Raw genomic sequence first — 22920 nt, forward strand, 5'->3', positions numbered from 1 at the left:
TTATTTAGTATGCCTTCATTGCTAGGTGTATATTTTGTGTATTTAAGGGATACCAAATCACCAACTATTGACAATACGGTACACTCTAATATATATACAGAAGTCAGGATATAAATGCAGCCATGTACAAAGCAATATTAGGAATTAGTTATCTGAATGACATCTCTCAGCCTTTCTTCCTTAAACCCATAGGAGAAATAAAAATACTTTAAATCAATTGTTAGTTATCCAATTACGCTATTCTGACCAACGGTAGTTTGTTACTTATACATTAGTAAGTATAAGTGCTGTAACTACTCAGAACAGGTACTACTTGGCCGTACCCTTACTGAAAAAATGAATAAAAATTCTTCTAGAACTTTCGAATTGTGATTGCATTCTTAATTTAATTATTTTTTATAAAAATCCTTTATTTTTAAAGGTGCTCTCCAGAACTATGATGACTTCTGTGATTATTTAATAAAGTAGCAGTAATACTCTCGGAGTAATTAGGTGTCGGCTATAAGACAAATTTTGTTGTGATAGTATAGAGGATAACTTCCTAAAAATCCTCCGTTTTATCTCCCAGTTTTTCATGAGTACACAGAAACGTAACTCCTTCATACGTACATCAATTCATATATAATGGATAATAATTAAATTCCTTGAAGGATGTAAAGTAATTACGATTTTATTGAGGGAAAATAAAATGCCTATGTCTAGATGAGCAATCAGTTTCTCCTAGAATTTTGTTTTAACAAACTTCTTATCCAACTTGTACAAGTAAAAACGCTTTCCGGATGACTTGAACGAATTATCATCCATTTTTCCCTGTAAATAATTTTTATTAAGCACAAATTGCACTCAAAGTACCCATAATTGATTGTTATAATTAAAGAATGATAAATAGATATATTTAATTTGAAAAGTTTCATATTTCTGACACTATAAGCTTATTAAATCAATTAAAAATTTTCATTTTTAGCTAGAATTTTGGCACATTCTAACTGATAGTAGTAATTTGAGCACAAAACATATCAGGTTGTGATAATTATTGACGCCGGTATCTAAGTGTGAAAGTTGCCGTACTATCCCGATTTTGGTATATGAGGATTTGACATACAATGTGCATTCGTGGGACAGTTTCGTCTTGGCGTTACTTCGAATGTGCACGTAGAGGAGGGACAGAGAGCAGCCATAATAATTAGAATCGTCGCAAGATAGACCAATTCGAAGATTGTAAAGTTCAACAATATACCCTGTAATACCGTCAAGGGTTACATGAAGGAGATTGTGGCTGTTAACGGGGATTATATTCGTTATTTCCAAACAGTACAGTATCCTTAGAGAATTTAAGCCGTCGATCATTATTTTTACCCGAGATATGTAGAGTTTTGTAAATGCTCAAACCCCGGCATCAATAGCGTTCGTACCCTTTCATTATGAAGTAAAATAAATAAATTGGGTTTTTCTCCTTTATTGTTTAAGATTGTTTTTATGTTACATTACCACATATGTGTGAGTTTTGTGCGTGGGGGTAAGAAAGGGGGCAGTTTGTGTAGACGGGGGGTAACATTCTTTCAATGTCATGCTTTATAATTTTAATGATTATTATTCTTCGTGATTAAGGTGATTATTTTTATTATACATATAAAAGAATAGGTAGGTGAAATACTTTCATTATGAAATCAACTCAAAAGTAGTTCTTACGACTTACATATATGTAGTAGTGTTGAGACACGGCTCGATACCAATTTTGTTCGGTTTGGTCTTGCATGGGTATCTTAGACCTACATGTTGGACGAGACAGAGGTGGTCTCATATCTTTGATCAAAACTTAATCGTCTTCAAATCGAAGATGGATTTTTTTTTTAAATTTTGAAGGAGTATGTCATATACCGTCAGAGAGCATTTTTACGATTTTACAAAATTTTCTAATCACTAGATTCATAACTCCAACATTGGAGAAATGATAAAACTACTTCTTGGGCCGTAGTGTCCTTGGGGTCAGACCCCAGGGCCCAAGAATGGTGCAACATGTAGCATTTGATGATTTTCTTTTTGTCTAACGTTTCAGCCAGATACAACCGTAATATAATTTTGAATTCATTAAAAATACAAAATCCAATGGATCCTTATCTCAAAGGCCAACATAAAGTCCCATTCCAACTGACTTTGGATCATTTGAAAAATTTATTGAAGCTATTGTAAATTAAGTATGAATTGGCCTTGTAGATCCGAGGTTTCTAATAAATAAAAGATATATTTTAAACAGTTTTTTTTTGTTTTTTTTAAACACGCCGCATATAAGGCTAATTTGAATTTTATTTTTGTAAAACTGCAGAATTGTGACCACATTCAAGATTACTATGCTTAACAATCCATCATTTTTATATGGTCCATATCTATTACTACATCCATATGTCATAAAAATAAGTTTCAAAATTTTGTCTTTTGTAAGAAAAAAAGGACTCATTAAAAAAAAATCAATTAATGTATTTACGTATAAGGTAATATCAATTTAGTCATTCCCTAAAAAAATCAAGGCCTCCATGATATAATTTGGAGTGTCCCTTCTTCGATATAGATCTCGTTACGGAATTGTTCAAACTACGGATTTCCAAATGAGTCGGCCCTTAATATTTTTTATTTTTTTAAATTGTTTTTTATTTTATTTTATTTGAGGGGAAAATATGATCTTGATTATAATTTTTGTATACAAGATTCACTTTATTCCTGTTTAAACAATAAAGAAAAGGTTTCACATAAACTGTTTAATTTTCCTCTGTACTGAAATATTCATTACATAGCACGTTGTTTCTCTTATTATATCACACAACCTTTCCCACTAAAATAAGGAGAAAATAGATGCAAAATCATCCTGTGGTTAGCCAGAAAAGTCGATGATCATGCCAACAGCTATTATTTTTATCTCATAAGTCCTCCTCAACTACCATTTTCACATTATTTTTTCACAATTTTTAAATTAATTAAATATATGTATATATTTAAATCCTATATAGTCTTTTATTCGATCCTATATTATGATATTGCTAATCAATATCATGCAATGAAATTCTGAGTCTGTTAGTAATCAATAATCAAATTCCTCTTTGTCTCAAGGATGAACTAGAAGTCTGATCCCAATTAATGTTGTATCATTTAAAAAAATATAAATAAATTCTTTAAAGAAGTATAAATTGCTCTTATACATTTAAGGGGTTTAAAGAAATTGCCAATTTTCGTTAGCACCTAATTTTATTTAAAAAACACTGTATATATTTTGGTGAAAGCATAAATCATATTATGAGCGTGTAGAAATGTGTCAATTACCAAGGAGAAAAGAGATAAGGAGGGTGAGTTACATCCCCCAACGACAAGCATATCTTAAATTCTTTCATTTTTTACAATTCATCTTATGAGGGATCACCCCTCCTCCCATGCGCATACTACAAGAAACATATGTGGCTACGATCGGTCAAATAACATTGTCATTAAAATACTACAAGTAACTTGAAGTAATAGAAAACAGAAAGTCGTTGAATGAGGTGATTATAGGTAGGTTGTAGATTTAGGGGAGGCGGGAATTATTATTTAATGTAAGTCATTTTTGTAAATATGGAACGACAACAACAAGAACAACACAGGCTGATGTAATAAGGATTAAGATGATAATAAAGTTATCACTCTGCTTGTCACGAACTGACAAAAGATGTAATTTAAAGAAATGTATAAAGAAAGAACACAGTAAGTCGTCTGACTATAAGTAACATTCCTACACCTATGTGTGCAAAGCGTTTGTCATTATTGTGTAGAGTTGGAAATCAAAACATTCTACGGGGCTGTTTTTAAAATAATGATTATAATTAGCAATAATTATATTTACACAAAATACCTATGACTTACTGGTATATATATTTAAAAAAATACTAAAATTGTCATAGTAATATTGACAAAATCAAAAATGTTTTAAAGGAGAGCAGTTTAGGTGATATTTTATCTGATTTGCTGGATACAAGTATGAAGTTGCAAAAATGATATATACGCCATTCGTACTCCATTTCTAGTAAAAAAAAAAAAAAAACAGGAATGACTTCGATGTCATATTTTCGACAACTCTTCGAAAACAAAATTTCGAAGTATATTTATTATTCTTTTAAGTCCAGGGAGGTGTATGCAGAGTAGGATGATCTAGTACCACCTGAAATTATAGATCCTTCTCTGGATCAGCGGAAACTTATTTTGATACTGAGCTAGGTCAATAGAACGCAGATACAAAATTGTAGCAAATTTGGTTAACTGTACAATTGCAATTTCTAAGCAGGTTTGAAGCAAAAAAATTTTTATGATGGCTCATCTTAAAAACATGTATTTAAATAAATTATTTTATTGAACAAAAAAAAAATTATTGATTTGAACAATTCTTTTTCTGACTCTAATTTCCTTGATTGTCAAGGGAGCAATAAGAAATCACGCCTGGACTGTTTATTAAATGAAATATACAATATGAAACTTTAGTTAAGAAAAGGGCAACCTTTCTTTCACTTTTTCTTACTAATTATCTTTTTAATATAATCTAAATTTGCATTTATATACATTCAAACATACACAAAAAATAACCACATTTTGAGTGTTACAGTTCCCCCTAAAATATAAATCATCGTCAGAATCAGGTAGCCCTTTCTATAGTAAGTTGAGCACATATATATATAGAAACACAGTTATTACAGCATTCGTCTAATTAGATAATTACTGATTGATGAATTTCCATACAATCTACACGCTTTTCCCATTAGTAGCCTTTTGCTTACTTAATCCCAGACTCAAATTTAATACTTCTTTATTTTTCTTTTTTTAAAGAATTTTTCATTTTCTGAGGACTTGAATTAGAGTCGATGAATATTACTTAAGGTCTTGGACGTGTGAGTAAAGACTTGAGACTCGACTTGGAGTAAAATGACGATTCCCACCTCGCATTAAAAACAGATAGTCTAATTCACTCGCAAACTAAGATATGACTGTCCCTATAAAGGAAAATGACACTTTCTTCACCCTCAATGTTTTCATGTTTAAAATTGTACCTTGAATGTCATCATCATTTTGAGGACAATCATTACTATTATTATTTATACTACCTACCTAGGTATGTAATGTATGTCACAAGCTTGGAAAAAGACAAATATTTCAAGAACAATAATTGCTTTATGCGTAGTACATAAATCTGTGAAAATATTATCAAGTCATGCGTTTATCACTACAAATATTTGAAGGTCCTTTATATTTTCTTTCAGAAATTAAATGAGCGGATATTGGTCAAGGATGCTAAAAAATATAAATTTTAGTATATAATAATACATTGTCCTCACGGAATGAGTAAATCCTTAATATACGATTTCTCTTGAGTGGGATTGTGAAAATCCGGAGAAAAAACTTCTTGTGTATATATCAAAAAGTAAATGATATGTTGGCAAGCTTGATAGACTACTTATTTGCTGATAGAGATCTTTTAAATAAACTTAAGGGGGTCTTGCTTGCTTATACTTTTTAATTTTCAAAATATGTACATATGAATTATTACAAGCACACTTTAAAAAAAAAATTTCCTCGCATGAATTTCGACGATTTAAACGCAATTTAAATCCAAAGAATTTTGTATCATACGATCGTTTTTCATCAGGATTTCGACTATACGAAAAACTGTTTTGGCTACAACTAAAAAAAAGTTTCGGGGTCGTCTAAGGTAAGGTATTATCGCCAACTCTACGCATATTTATTATTCAGTCCAGGGAGAGGAATGTATGTATACTGTACAGTTATCGATAAAAATAAAAGGGTACTCCTGAGAATTTGAAGAACGTTTGGGAGGATTGCAACTCAGCTGTCGTGAAATTTAATTTCAGCAAGCACCTGTGAGAGGAAGGAAATAAATACAAATCTATCTCCATATAAAGAAGGAAATATACTGGAATTGTTCCACTCTGCCTTTCATAAGCACAAACATTTTTTACTTTATACTTAAAATAAAAAAAGCCTGTAAAAATTAATCAATTAGAAAAAACCACTCCCGCTTTTTTAGAACATATTTTATACAGCTGTGCATATTTAACTCCTTACCAGCATATTTAAGAAAAGTTCCAAAAAACCACGACCATGCACAAAAAATTAAATCTTTTGAATTCTTTTTTTCAAAAATCACAGCTATACACACAAAAAAATTGGCGAAATTTTTATAAAATCCACATCTGTTCACAAAACAAATTCAAATTTTGTACAAAAATTTTAATGTTACCTAATTTAGTGAAAAAAAAGTTAAATTTTTGGGGAAAAAAATGAAAAATTAAATTAAATTTCAAATATGAAATTGTTTAAAAAAAAAAATTAAAATATTAAATTTTCTAGGGAAAAGAAAAAAAATATTTAACTTTTTTATTTTTTTTATTTGGGGGGATATCGGAATCACAAATTAACATTATTTTCAAGATGCCAATTCCAGAAAAATACTCGATTCCCCCATTCCAATTCATCGTCCCATCACTAGTTATTACATTTATAGTTTTAAAAAAATTATTTTTTTATACATTTGGTTAAAATATATACATATGTTTTTTTAAACGATAATAATGTATTAGATTTTTTTTTTTTCACAAAAAAATTATTAATATGAAAAAGTTTTTTAATTTTCTAACAAAACGTAGTATCATTAATCATCATCTGTCTAAAGTATTTTGATTACACTGTCTATTCCAACAAATGTATGTATGTATGTCTCAAGTTCATGTTATCATAAAATTCTCTGACGTAAAAGATGAATATTTATGAGGGTCTAAGGGTCTGCGGATGAAAATGAATACAACCAACACTTTTAAGTTTTTGTAAACAAAAAAAAGTTAGAAATTTTTAAGCTTAACCTTAAAATAACGGAGAATTTCATGTACGAATAAAATCTTTTAGTTTTATTGAACATATTTTTATGTCTTCAGTAAGAAAAATATTTGTAAAGTAGCAGTGGGGGCGTACGCGGAATGATAATTATTTTTTTTTTAAAATATATATATATATTTTTTTTTTTGAACTCAGAAATCCATAGCCATTCTCCAAAAATTTAAAAAATCTACAGCAGTTCAGGAAAAATTAAATGTTTTTGGGAAAAAATATTAAAAAATCAACACTTATTCAGAAAACTTTAAATTTTTCTCTAAAAAAATAATTTTTATAAAATATTTTTTCTTTGCAACATTCATTACGACCAAAAATTTCAAAAATCCATAAATATTCACAAAAAATCATTTTTTTTTCTAGATATAAAAACATTTTAAATATTAAATTTTGTGTAGAAAAATTTCTTAAATCCATGGGTACTCATAGAAAATAAAATTGTTTATTTTTAAATTTGAAAAATTCAATTAAATTTCGGATATTAAATTTTTTGACAAAAAATTTCAAACATTAAATTATCTAGAAAGAAAAGCAAAAAATCATTAATTGGGGAATGGATACAGCCCCTCCAGCCCACTCCCCGTAGACTCCCCAGAATAGATAGCAAACTATATAATCTACATATACTTATAAAACCAAGTTTTTATGTCCGTCTGTTTGTTTGATTGTCTGTGGAGGATTCATTTTTAACAAGGAGCATGTTTAGCTATATCACAGTGCCTCATATTAAAAAGAAAGAAAAAAGGGAGAAAATATATTAAGTGATGTAAATTCTAAGCATTTTTGTTGTTTTTGGCAACTTGTACAATATTTTTTAATTGTTGCTATCATTATGTTTTCATTTTTTAAGAGAGAAGATTAAACTATTGAGTAACTAGTGGGAGTACTATTATGAAAAACAGGGAATAACACCAAGTCTCTATTTATAAGTTACCTTCTATATTCGTAGAGAAAATTTATCTATTTGTTGGCGCTTAATAACTGAGAATAACTCTATGAAAACCATCTCCCGGGTTTCTAGCGTGGGTTTGCAAAATATATGCGTCAGGTTTGTTACTCTACTAAGGGGAAAGGACGACGTCACTGCATCGTAGGGAAGGTGGATGGGCCACGCACTGATAAATCTTGGGGATCAATTTCCTTTGCATGGAAAATAAGACTTGTAATTGGTCTTCCAGCACGCAATAATCCAAAATATACTGCCAAAGCAAAAAAAAGAGTGGCTCAAGAAGAAAAACATTAAGGTCATAGCCAGTGTCCGGACCTCCATCCCATAGAAAATCTTTATCAGTGGCAAACTTACAATATTGGTGGGAGATAAAAAATTATGTCCTCTAATTTGAACAACTCCACTGTTTGAAGCCTGGGATCAAACAGAGGCGGTCATCATTGGTGAATAGCAGATAACAAGACATTATCAATAAATACCAGACCAAACACAATTTTGACGACTCGCCAGAAGCTCCAAGAGTTTAGATGGGAAGTTCTTATGCATCCAACCTATAGTCCGGACATGGCAACAAGTCACTACCCCCTATTCCTATATATGGACAACGAGCTTGGGGATACAAATTTGACTTCAATAGAAACTTGTAAAAATTGGTTGTCCGAGTTTTTGCCAATATGGACAAGGACTTTTATGAGAAGGGCATTATGGAGTTGGATTCGTGTGGGCAACATGTTAAGGATTGAAATAAAGCGAAAAATACGAAATTACTTTTTCCCCAACTTATTATATGGAATATACAAATAGATTGAGGATATCAATATAACTTGAGTTTAATTAAATACTTAGAAATACAAACAAATTTACATGTGTACCTATGGCTGCCTGGAATTAAAAGGATAATTAGGTCAGACAACCGAATTAAAACAAATAGGGTCCAATATATTAATATTAAAGGATTAACAAAAAAGAACGATAGCACCAAGACTTTTTCCTTTTCCAGTCTTAAAACTGTTATTTTTCTCTACGTTGTGGCCTATATAGCCAGTAAAAAATACTCTTTTCAATAGTATATTATGAACAAAATACTGCAACCTACCATTTCCTTCTGGTTAATATATAAAATGAACATTGATTTTTTTGTTCGTTTTTTTTTTTTTTGGTTAAATATAATTGAATAATTAATGATGTATGACATATTTTGTATAATTATTGGAGTTTGGAAGCAAAGTGCATGTAGCATACAAGCACATAATGTATTTAACTTTCTCCTTTTGAGTCATTTCCCAGTCCTTTGAATTATCATGACTTCCTTCTAATTACCTTTTCACATTTATTCTTATGTAATTATAATTTGATTAGTTTTCCCCAAAAATGAAATGTGGCCCGTCAACACCAAAAAATTGAGAGTGTATAACAATGATATCCTTCATCGAATTATAATTCAATTCTTATTTTATTAAATCTTTGGCTGAGTTGCAAATTGTACTTTCATTTTAAATACCCTATCGGGCCCAAAATGAAGGCTATAGTTAATCTTTTTGGGTGTATCATCTCATCTCAGAAAATTGAATGAACCCAAGTATGTCTATGAAATATTAGACAGTATGCATTACATATGTGGTGTCTCATCATACAAACAATCTTGAGCAAAAATCGAAAAAAGGAGAAAATCCTAATTTATTTGTTTACTTCATTTAACTATACGACCAATATTTCATACACATACCATTCGGTATGTTTGTTAAAGACAATACACTTTTAAATTTGCCACCCATAATGATGTAGCATTGTGATTGGCTCTTTTCAGCCAATCAGTGAATCTATTGACATATAGAGAATATTTTTAAAAGAGAGGGATTAAGCATTTCATTTGGAGTATCATCATGGCAAACATAAAAACGGACGTCTTAGATGGAATACAGGGGAGCTACTTTAAACCCTTTATAATTTGTATGAGATGCTCTTTTACCTTGGCCCAAATTGTAAGGGATTGCTGGGGTTTGATCAGATGGACAAAAGTACAATCTCGTCTTCCTTGAACTGGCGAGAGGTTGGATTCAGCCACCTATATTAATTATTTGAGAAAAGAGGTCCTCCCCTACGAGCACAGGTGGCTGCTTGAAGATGGCGCCAGCTGTCACACTTCCAAAGTCACGCAAGGGATGTAGATGAATGAAGGTCCTGGCATCTTTTCAAAATAGTATTTGTCTCCCCATTCGCCTAACACTACACCATATTTGGGGGACTGAATGGTGGTCTCAGTGGGATCCAATTCAGGAGCAAGGGGCATTTGAAGGCCAGCATGGTTGACGCTTAAGTCAACTTGCTCTAGTGGTTCATCAAGAACAGCTTTAAAAAGTTTAGTTGTGAGGGAAAATTGTCTTTCTTAATCTAGATTACATTTATCGATAGTACAAAATTAAATAAGAATCCCTTTTTCAAGTTATTACCTTTAATACATTCTAAAACTGAGTGCCTTAATTTAAAGAAACACACCTGTATTTTAGACCATTAAAGGTTTTAATTCCAAATTTGTGAGATAAGTTAAGAGCCCCATGAATTGTAGCTATATTTTAAAATTTTTATTTGATTTAAAAGACTTATATTGAGCCTGATATGGTCCCTTTTAAATAAAATCTGTCAATTTCTCTTTTTCTTTATTAGAATCAATTTTGAATACTTAAAAAATGGGCTAATATGAATAGGTTAAAGATAGAAATTGGCGATAATTTGTCAAACAATACAAAAATTATTTACTCTCAATTTTGAGAAAAATCATTATACAACATACACGGAGCGGGGATCAAATTTTCGCCTACTTTAAACCTTGATAACTTAAAGACGACATTATCAAATAAAAAACTGGTTACCAAATAGGAAAGCTATTCTCGTCAGCTGATGATACGTAGTTCAGTTAGCATCATGCCGTCATCATATGAGGAGATAAAGAGCTATAAGTGGAACGAGGAGCTTTCGAGGTCCGCCGTAGTCATGCCATTGGTTAATAATGGAGGTGAAATCTCCAATTCAACGATTGCTTCAACCTTAGAAGTGAATTTACGGACTGTTCAGCGTATCTGTAAGAAGCTAGAGAACACCTGGGATGTTGATGCCACCATAAAGAGGGCACCCAAGGAGGAGGGCGCCGACAGGAAGGTCAGGGACAACGACTTTGTCGACAAGGTGAAGAAGATGGTTGAGGATGACCCTACCAGGTCCATGAACGGCCATGGCGAGGGATCTGGGATGCCATGAGAAAACAATAAGGGACTGTGTATCTGAGGATTTAAGGTGCAGGAGCTACAAGATACAGGTGGGCCAGATCTTGACCCAGAAGGCAAAGGACAACAGGCTGATGAAGTCAACAAAATTGCTCAACAAGCTCAAGCAGCCCGGGATGCTGGGGTTTTTCTCTGATGAAAAGAATTTCTCTCAAGATCAGAAGGTCAACAAGCAGAGCAACAGGTGGATAGTCACCTGCACCAGCCATGTGAGAAAGGTAATGAAGACCAAGTTCCCTGCAATGGGCATGGCGTTCGGTGTGGTCAGCAGTGAAGGTCATGTTATACCTCCCCACATGTTTGAAACGGGTCTAAAGGTCAATACAGAGGTCTACCTGGATGTTATGGAGAAGGTGGTTCTGCCCTGGATCCAAGGGGTGGCAGGAGACAGTTCCTGGGTGTGGCAACAGGACTCAGCACCCTGCCATGTGTCCAAAATCTCCATGCAGTGGTTAACCGAGAACTGTTATGACGTCGTAACCAAGGATTTGTGGCCTCCTAACTCTCCCGACCTTAATCCTTTGACTATTTAATCTGGGGCTATGTCGAGAGACCTACCAACAGACATCCCCATAACACAAAGGCCAGCCTGATGGACTCCATCAAGGAGGTATTCGGCAACATGGACAATGAGATGGTCAGAAGAGCCTGCGCCGGTTCACAGGCTGTATTGAGGCCATTATTGATGGTGATTATATCAAATGAATGGCTACTCTATATCTATATGCTCGTCATAGTTTTGATTTTCAATAAAAAAGTTACAAAATGTATCTTTTTGTGTTATTTTTTGTAGAAAAATATTTTGGCGACAATTTGATCCCCGCTCCCTGTATATGATGTAAAAAAGAAATTGGTCACATACCTTTTTCTTCGTTTTTGTTCAATATTACTTTTGTGTTATAACTGTTGCCTGTTTTTTTAATATTTTTAATCTATATTTTATTACAGGAGCTTAACTCAATTTAAAGACGTACAGATAATTCAATAATAAATATAAATTTGCTAATAAGTAGGTAGGTTTTTAGTAAAGGAAGGTCATTTAATGTGTTGTAAATTAAAAATGAGTTCATGACAAAATAATTGAATACAATGGAAATTGTTTAATCACTAGGAAATAATTGTAAATAATAAATTTATGAATATCATGTAAAAAACCCTCAAAAACTTCCTTAAAAAAGCAAACAAAGTCTTTTTTGAAATGATGTAATTAAACGAATTAACATTTTACAGAAGACTTGGCAGTATATACATACAACATACAGGTTCCTCCATAAAAAATAGTATTTGGAATAGTGCGCCCAGGCTTTACTGGATATGTTTCGAGCTCTAAGCCTTTTTCTTTAATGATGCAATTATTTTGTAAAGCTATGAACAAAAAATCAGGAAAATCAACGACCAAACACGACAAACAAACAAAAATATCCTTGGACTATCTTCAAGCAGAAAAAAAGTTGGTATTTTTGACAACAGTCCAACTTAAAAGGGTCGCTTGAATGAAGGAGAATTTTGAACCTGAATTTCTAACAGTGTACTCCTGCCCATGGATTGAAGCCAGTGGATCAGAAAAACCGAAATCATGGTCGACAAGCTGTAGAAGTAGCGTGTACAGCCTGACTGTTCTCCACCTAGCTGGAACTAGTAATTAAGGCACAAACCGGCCAAATTTAGTCATCATGTCCAATAAGGTCACATTAAGTGCCACAATCTGCACTTAAATTAGCCATAATTATTTCTAAAAAGGAGGTTGAGAAATTGATAGATACTGAAAGGGCCATATAATATTAAAATCTTAACACTTACTAATTCAATAATCAATTAAGTTTGAGTGATTGGAATTAATTCATATTCACAAGTCGAGAAAAGGACACTTGGATGTAATCGACAAATTTCCATTCACGCAATCCAAGTAGTTTAGGCGTCTTTAGGATCACTGTCTACGCTGTCAGCAAGTCATAGACGTTGGAAAGGAGGAAAGGCTCTGGCAAAAAGGCCAAACTGGACACAGAGGAGTTAAAGAAAACAGGTCAGGCCAATCCCCTCAAATCTATAAGGACCCACAGGATTTCCCACCAGACTCTCCAGAGAGCTATAAAAAAGTGGGTGGAACCATCATTCTGTGTATGGAGAGGCCAGTTTTGAAAACAGGAATGAAAAAAATCTTTAAACTATTTTTGGACATTTTTGGCCCCCTACATCCCTGATGTGAGCCCCTTCAACTACACCTTTTGTGTGTGTGTACGTGCCAATATATGCCCTTATAATCAAATAAAGAATCTTCATTTAATGGGAATCTTCACTCGTCCCAGTAATTTGAATAATAAGGTGACATTTGGCTCAAATATATCTATGAAATATTAAGCTGTACGTATATATGAAGTAACCAAATAAATTGGGATTTTTTCATTTTCTTGATCTTTCTTCAGAATGATTTCATGTTGGTATACATATACCTTTGTTATGTGCCTGAATGTGATATATTTTTTTTTATGAATTACATATAACTATTTTTGGAATTTTCAAAAGTGTTGTGTTTAAAACAGAAGGGGCTTGTATTTAAGATAGACTTTTTAAAAAGAAAAACAGAATGAGAAACTTAAAGTTTAAGTATGTGAAGGTTGATGGTACATGATATCTTTAATAGGTACACTATACAGTCTACTAAAAGGTTGCAAAGACTTAACTATAAGACGTGTCATTAAATAGGTGTAATTTAATAGTCAAGGTATGATCATTATTTTAGATCGTTCATGACTATATCAATTTTCCTACTAGGTATTTCGATCTTAATCAAATTTATACGTGGTAAATGCGTAAATACAATTATTTAAAAAAAAAAAATAATAATAACATCAAGGAAATTTCAGAGTACTAAATCTTTCTCTGTTGTCGACTTTTTAGTTACAGTCATGACCATCGAAAAATAAATATATGAAGATGACAAGTTATTTTTCATACCAATTTTGCAATCTGATCATCGTTACTGGATTGTATTTCCAAGTGGTGGTTCAAGTGATATTATGGTGACGTCATTAGACTACCCTCTATAAAGACTTTTGTTTTGTTTATAAATCCTAAATTTGACAAACACCACTTTTTATTAAAAATAAAAAAAAGCGCCTTTTGAAAATAAAAGAGTTGAAATTTTGTAACGAAAGAAATAAAATTTTTGAACAAAAATATATTTTTTTTTGTGAAAAGACAAATTGATTTTTTTTTTGGAAGGGGAACATTTTATATGAGGATAACGATAAATTATTTACAAAAGTTAATATTATACATCATAAAGTGGATAAGAGGATTTTTTAGTCATAACACAAAAGACTTATCCTTTTCATCAGTAGGATTGGTTAATCAGATTATGTTGAAAGACTTTATTGCCAAGAGTTTTATTAGTGGCCAGAGGTATTATATAATTAAGAATAAGGATTTAATTGTCAACTATAAAAAAGTGATTATGATCTTCTAACCATAAAGACATTGGCACATTGTATCACTGAAGAGGATTTTGGTCAGGGCTAGTATGTTTCGGAAATGAGCGTTATTTTAAATTAGAGCTATCTTAGCCAAGAATATATTTAAAAGACTCTCAGGTTTCCCTTCGCCCCTATGATTTTATAGTCAATTTTTGCGGGGCAAGCGGTTTTTTTTAATATAAAACTTGAGTATAAATAATTCAACTGCTATAAAGTGTTTTTTTTTTGTTCTCATAAGCTGCTTTTCTCAAAAAAAAACAATTCAGAATTTCAGGGTTACCATGTTTATTTTTAGTTTATTTTGTTAGCATACCAGTATGTCTAACTATATTTTAAACATGTAAGGTTGCGTAACTATGACGTTGAATGATTCAACGTCGACTCTAGTCATTATATGTCTTTCCTTATAATTATTATCTAAGGTATAACTTTACGTAGCACTCAAAACTATGTTTCTAAAGTTGAACTTGAAAGATCATATTAATCAACGCTGACTAAACATTTATGGAATAGCTGAATCATAGATGAATAAACTTCTATGATCTTTGGCTTAAACGCCTTACAAACTATTCAAGACTTTGGAATAACTACTTATATACAAGTAGTATATATGGATCTTCCTTTTGACTATTGGACATTTATTAAAAAGGTCAAGTCCTTTTTTTTAAATATTCTATTATTCTGATTTTGATTCTCGTTATTGCACTTTTGATCATTTATATTATTTTTTTGATTTATATATAAAGTTCCTAGGAGTACGAGGAACTTGGATTTTTAATTAATTAACGTTTTTATGTTTGCATTGCATCTTATCAACAAATATGTTTATCACTTTGTACATAACATAAAAGACAGGTGACCATTCTTTATGCAACATCCACTTCCGTCTTTTGTACATACCAGAACAGGAGACTCCAGTATAAAGTCTTATTAAACTAGCACATCACACTTAAATGATCTCAACATGACAATAAATGTGATTGTACTTGAAAGAGAACTCGTGTTCAAAACCTAGAGGCTTGATTCGGACTCGATGTTTGGTTTCGGTATGCAAATCCTAAATCGGTTTAAAACCATTATGATTTATAGTGGACGAATTTTATTCGTCCCTTTAAAGAATTTTTATCTCATTGAAAATTTTCATACCGGGTGCGGCAAAAAAAAAGTTTTAGAAGTAGAGAAAATGCCATCTGAACGTTAGCAACGAATTTTAGTCCGCACACTTTTAACGCTGGCAAGGCACCAGGAGAGGAGAAGTTGTTACCATGGGTCAAGACCAACTACCTGGACATGAACAGGGTGTTCTAGTATTATGGCGCGCCTGCACCCACGTCCAAAAAGTCCCAGAAGTGGTTAGAGGACAATTTACCATTCTGACCAAAGATAATGTGGCTCCCCTACTCATCAGATGCCAACACATTGGATTTCACTTTTTGAGTGCATTTTGAGTCCAAGTCCTGCACCGTCGGCCACCCAAATATCCACAACCTCAAGGATACCGTCAACCAGCACTGGGATGCCATGTCTGAGGATTACATCCACAATTTGTGCTAGGCGTTCATGGCTACCTAGAAGCCATTATTACTGATATCGATGGTTAGTTATTCTTATATAATTGACATAACCTATAAAAACTGGTTGCTGAAATACATTTTGATGATACAGTTCTAGATTAAAGGTGTACAGATTTCTTAGTCGCACCCGGTATGCCAATTCTATAGATGAGTTGTAGATGACGTCAATTGTGAACATCGATCTCCAATGACGTTATATGAAGTTAAATGTGTACATAAATATAACATATGTATACAACTCATAAATCAGAATAGGAAAAAAAATCAGGCATTAAATTAAAAGCAAAAAAGATCGGGCTATATTGAGAAAATTCAAATAATTATTAATCTTCTATTAGAAAAGGATTTCGCAGCGTCAACATGAAAAAAATCTTGAACAAAAATCAATATCAAATTAATTTTTATACATCATATTTGTAATAAATACTTCCCAATATTTAATAGACATACTTTAGTCAATTATCAGCGTTCCATTCAGATTTCTGAGATGAGTTGAGCTGAGATACCCGAGTAAGTGAATTATAAGTTAAATCCTTTAGTCTTAATATGATCTATGAAAATAATTATATGAATTTATCATTAATTCATTGTATCAATGAGTTTTAAATACTTTAAGTATAATTTGCGGCACCTCCAAAGGATTAATTAGAATATTTGTGGAATAACATATATATATATATAGATCCCAGACTCAATTTTGAGAATTTTGTTTTGATAGGTTTTTATTAACTTTACAACTTAAATATATTGAAGTGCAGAAACATGGGATTGTCACATCTGAGTAAAATATATATTTGAAGATGAAAAAGCTGGTCTTTGCAGTGGACTTATAATGAATAAGCTCTTTATCCATAAAACTAGATATAATTAATCATGAATGTGATTTTCTTTCATTCGTTTATCTGTATTCCACGATACTTGTTTTTCATTGTTTACTGCTCTGGTTTGTTTTGATCAAGTCTCTTAAATGATATCAGGACTTATCCACAGGAGGGGTAAAAATGATTTTACACGCCCTTTCAAATCCCTATGGAAAAGATACCTTATCAGCAACATTGAATCTGTATCCGTGACATTAAGATAATGTCCTTTTATGTGCACAAGTGTAAAACATGAGTTTTCTTGAGAGGCAATGGAGGGAATATCTCCATATTTACATATGAGATCCGTTAGCACATAATCAATCATGAATAAAAGTAATAGAAATTTATAAATTACCTCCGCAAGGAAGTTGAATGGAGGCTATGTTTTTGAGCCTGTTTTTTTGTTGTTGGTCACAAGGATTACGACAAAAGTCATTCATGATTTTGATCAAACTTGGTACGAAGATGGGTATATGGTCACAGTAAGAGGCAATTCAATTTTGAGAGGTCAAAGGTAAAGGTACCACAAAATTTAAAAATACATAATCGGCCATAATTTTTTAATAAGTTGAGATAGATAACTAAGTTTGATACCGATTGCCCATTCGATTTTATAGCTTATTTACTTTTTAAATTCAGATATTGTTTACGTCAACTATGGGGTTTTTTATTCCAATTTTTGGTAAGTGGGTGTGAAAAGACTATTGATTCATTCCATGTCAATTCATTAGAGATGGATATAACCCTATCTTACAAATTTAATTTATTTTTACATTACTTATTTAAACATGTATACTCCATGCAAAGCTAAATTTAAAGCAATCTAAAAAGTGACGTTGTACATTTTTTTAAACATGCATGCACCAATAATATAAATCTCAAATAATAATCCGTGATGGGATATTTTTTAATCATTTACTCATTTCTTAATTTTAATAATAATCAATTATTCTAAATTTGAAGGTTCTACCTTGACAAATAAGGATTTTATAGGGATTTGAAGTGTGAGTGAGCTTTCAGGAGGAGATTTGAACACTGCTCCCGGATTTGAATTTTGTATAGAGTCTAGTATTATTAGTTGTAATACATGGTGTACAAATGAACCACATCTTTGATTTACATAGGCTTATAAAATCAAATATATGTATAGTAATGCCTGAATTGACCCTTTAAGGAAAGAGGAGATAGGACGCCTGAAATACAAATGAAGCCAAAAAAGATCTACCTAAACTATCTTCACTCATTTACACACCCTCGATGTAAAAATGTTTTATATTCGACGCATCAGAAATCCTCGAAGGTACAACAAATCTTTAACCCTTTTCCCATAAGGACGTCATATGACGCTAAAAGTAAATAAAGCTTGTCATTAACCAGAATATATATATACGTAGCTGGTCCATAAAGGCAAGGGTTATTATCTTAATGTACATACTTATGCGTTTACTCTTAATATATAGCTTTTAAACTAATTGTATCAACACAAAATTATATGAAATATAAACAATGATGGCTGCATTAGATATATTAAGTGTTGAAATTGCTTTCTCTTCCTAGGAGAACATCAAACTAAGGGGTTTGAATATGGATTTGAAATTGTATAGACTTGAAAATGATCCCAAATCCAAAAAAAAAAAAAAAATTGAAAGTGGCAAACAATTCTCTGAGTAAGTCTAACATTTGCTTACTTCTTGCATTCGTTTCCCGCGTTCGAATCAGTAGCAACGGATATAATTTGTAAGATTAATTATATAGTGATAATGTCATACTCATACAACTTTTCTATTTTATTACATAAATATTAGAGGCTGTTATTTTCCTTGTACCATGCAACCTTTCATACGAAAAGAAACAGGAAAATAGGGCTAAAATCAATTTGGAGTTGAAATATATAATATATTTAAAAAAGTAAACGATTATTGGGTGGAGTACATTTTTATTCTTTGATTAATAATCCGTAATATTTATCAGCAAGTTATTCTGACTTAGCCAATGGAGTTGGTCTAAAATTGCCCTTACAATATCCAAAATCGGTTGTCTTAATAAAATAAATATTTACAGAAACGGTAGTCTCCTTAGATAAATTAGTAGGAAAATATAAATCACATCGACAGCTGACAACAAATACTTTGTACATTTTTGTGCTAGCGAGATAACACAGTGTCTACAATGCAATGCCTTCAATGGTTCCTCCACCACTGACTCGAACCCACATTATAAGTACTATTCAACAGGTTCTCCGTCCAAAATATGAACAGATTCAAAACAGTTTGCCCACAAATTAAGTCATTACTTCTATAGATACGATCAACAAACAAATGTTGTATAATTATGTGTAACAATCTTGACAACGAACCACCCACGTCCCCCTCTACCTATATCCATATAAATAATAAATACTCCATTAAAAGATTTTTGTTTTGGCTTGTTTGATGCCAAGATGTTACTATGACGAAACATTGTATTAATATCTATTAAGAGCTATTACGTCATTCAAGGCGTATAATTATCCATATTAGGGATAAATACATTTTGTATCACATCCATATATACATTAAATTTATTACAAGCATATTTTGTTAGTGAGTCCACACATAGACATATGAAAAAATGGTCGACTTACCACTGAAATAAGACGAAACTAAGGCAAAATAAGATCACAAACTATCTATTAAAAGGAAGAGTATTTGAATGTGGAAAGCACATATGTTTCCTGCTTTCAGTAAAGAAAGAAATTCAGGCATATGCTTCATGTCTTTATTAAGAGACCTACTATTGGATGACTTTCAAATATATATATAAAATAAGCCAATCAAGTTGGTGAAAATGATTTGTTCTACGTCATAGAAGTAGCAATGAATGCACATGTAGGTGAAAAAATGGGAAGAAGAAAGTAACGGACAGTCACGTGAATGGAATGATGTATTGCTAATTACTTTTGATGTTGTAATTGTATCACACAACCTCTCCTCCAAAAAGAAACAATAAAAAAGTCCCATAATCAAAGAGCCATTTTTCCAAACTATAGAATAATTATTTAATCTTTGTTGAGTATGGTTTACAGTTCGAAAAGAGCCAATTCTCATTCAACCAATGAATCTTCAGAAAACGGATTAGGAGAATAGAATCAGAAATATCATCAGCTGACAACAAAATACTCTTTATAGTTTGTATTAGTGAGTTATGGCCGTGAATGTATAGAGCGTTTTTACTAGGGTGAGTAATTGCACCATAATACTTTTAACACCATCTTGAGGGGTGAAACCTGATATTTGTACACCATAAAATAAACAAAATTCCAATTAATCTTAATTGAATTATGTTAAATGCCTTTAACAATAAAAAAAGCTTTAATGTTTGCATTGAATACTACTTAAGGCAAATGATAAACAGTGATATTTGCCCTAAATAAAAGTAACACGAATTGGCAATCCCTATGAAATGCCTAGATTTGTACAATTAATTTTTTTTGTATTGATTAGGAACGATAAAAATAGGAAAATTAAATGGAAGTCTCTTATTTTTTCGAGTATAATTGTTAATTTATTACCTACAAAATGAAAAGAATGTTGTCAAATGATATAATAACATATTTTAAATACTTAATCATGTATAACTATAGACCCGTAGTGGGCGCTGTTGCAGCTGATGGAAGAATATATGCTTTATTCAAAGGTTTTTATTTCCTTTAAAATTGTAATTTGTAGTAATTAAACATAACATAAACAATCCTATCTATTAGTACCGGTTCTTTTCTTTTGAACGGTTTCCTCTCGGTCACGGATCAGCTTTATCAGTCAGGGTTCCGGTCTTCTGTCTCAGTTCTTTTTTGGTAACAGATACTTAAAACAAGGGGCGTCCTTATATGCAGAGTGCGTAGTGCTCCAAGTTCCAACAGGAGCACGGGTAATGAAGGTTGTTTAAGATAAGGTTTTCTTAATTGGGGCCGTGAGGGGAGGCTAGGGGTAGGGGGCGCAGAAAGATGGAGGATTGTTTTTAGTCTACTCATACATAGTACAAATGTTTCTTATAGAGGGGACTTCAACTAAAAATTTATTAGTGTAAAGGCCATTGATTTTGAACCCCTACCTAATAAATAAATATTATATTTGTATTAAATGAAAGGTAGCGAACCTGGATTTCTGTTTTTGTTTTCTGATGAAAGATTGCGTGATACAATAATAGTCACGCCATGTTTCATTTACATAAAAATATGCAGATGGAATATTAAAAGGTTTTAAATATACCAAAAAATACAACAAACTACAATAAGCACTAGAACCGAGACCGATAAGCAAGATATTGTGGCATCGGTTCGACTTTGTCAGTTCCAGGTTTTGAACCGGTAGACCGATAAGGGCAACCTTGGGCAATAAAATACGTTTGTCTACTCCCCTTTCCTTCATTTAGTCACTCTATCTTTCTCTATTACTCACGTAACCTCCTGAATGTAAAAATATGTAGTTTATTTTGTTGTCGGCCGTTGATGTTTTGTTTCTTTCCTTTTAAACCATGTTCTGGATGTTGATTGGCTGAATTATAATGATCATCATTCCATTGTTGGGAAGAATTCCACTTGATTTTGGGCCCTTTTTTGGTTATTTCCTTTGAGAAAAAGTTGTATGATACAATAAAAGTAAGAAAGTACATTGGGTCTGATATATTTTATAATCACAATAGGCATTTGAAGGGTAGATTTGATATAGACAGTAAGGTTGAAGTCCTTTCATTGGTGGGTCTAATTTTGATATTCAAATACACAGCAAGGGTTAACTATTTTCCTTAATATTAATGAACAAAGTATGTTTATTTTGATAAGCCTTGCTTGTTTAGTTTTTCAAAATGGGCATCATAAACAATGCGGACGTCACATCCAAAAACTCTATAATTAAAGCAATGAATACGAGAAGGTACTGGAGGGCCTCAATGAAATGATGTATTCTCTATAACTAATGATGTATGTTATCTATCCTTTCATTTGCTAATGGAAATAATTTTTCTAAAGGAAATCTGGGGATATTATTTAATACGTTGATTTAACCCATGAATGATAACAGAACACTTTTCCCTTGGCCACCTCATCCATTCTGTACATAAAACAGAGTGAGTGAGTGTTTGTTTTGTTGTGAAATTATGGGAAGGGAAGAGAAGAGGAGTCAAATGGTCGATTAAACTCAATTATCTTCGTACACAGGGTAGTAGCGATAAGACAAAAACAGATCTGTTGACATATTTATACCTATCTGACTTCTTTAACCTTTATTTTGCTCTGCAAGTCACTTGATGATTTATGCAGTTCTTTAATGTGTGTCTACTAATACCTCTACATGTAGATCAGGTATTCAACTTGTGCATGTTTAAGAAAAATAATAATTGTGTATAAATTATAGGGGTTTAAATGAACTCTATCTATTAAAGTTCATATATACAACACACTATTGTAATGCTCTGTCTTCAATCCTAAGGATGCGCCCGAATCGTACGTAAAAGACGGCGTATAGAATAATATTTGCTCTATAGCGTCATAATATACAGTCTGTTTAAAAAAAGCAGAAAGTTTGCCTACTCACAAAAATTTGACATTTTTTAAAAACTGGGAATCCTTATAATTCTAATTCATACTTCATTCTAAATAGATTAATACTTATTTATTTATGATTTATACCGTCACAAAATTGGAGATGCTTTTCAATCTTTTTTCCTAACAACAGTGTCTCGGATATAAGTATCGTCTCTAAGTAAACTCTGGTGTAATCTGAGGTACTTGGCAACACTGAAATGAAAATGATGGCTTCTTGAGAACGATCTAAAAGTTGGAATGATTGTGAAGGAGGGTGGACAGGGAGTGGACCGATTTTAAATCCC

The 22920-nt window shown here is 32.0% G+C and overlaps 1 protein-coding gene across 1 annotated transcript in view; it reads right to left on the reverse strand.

Annotated features, from left to right (window-relative positions):
- LOC121130128 (uncharacterized) overlaps positions 1-19793 on the reverse strand; it is a 72150-nt gene extending 52357 nt beyond the window's left edge. The window contains exon 1 of the mRNA XM_071893827.1: positions 19679-19793. The gene's annotated coding sequence lies outside the window, so the exon portion shown is untranslated. The remainder of the gene's footprint in view (positions 1-19678) is intronic.
- Positions 19794-22920: the final 3127 nt, after the last annotated feature.

Source organism: Lepeophtheirus salmonis, chromosome Z (assembly GCF_016086655.4).
Source record: "Lepeophtheirus salmonis chromosome Z, UVic_Lsal_1.4, whole genome shotgun sequence".
NCBI lineage: Eukaryota > Metazoa > Arthropoda > Copepoda > Siphonostomatoida > Caligidae > Lepeophtheirus > Lepeophtheirus salmonis.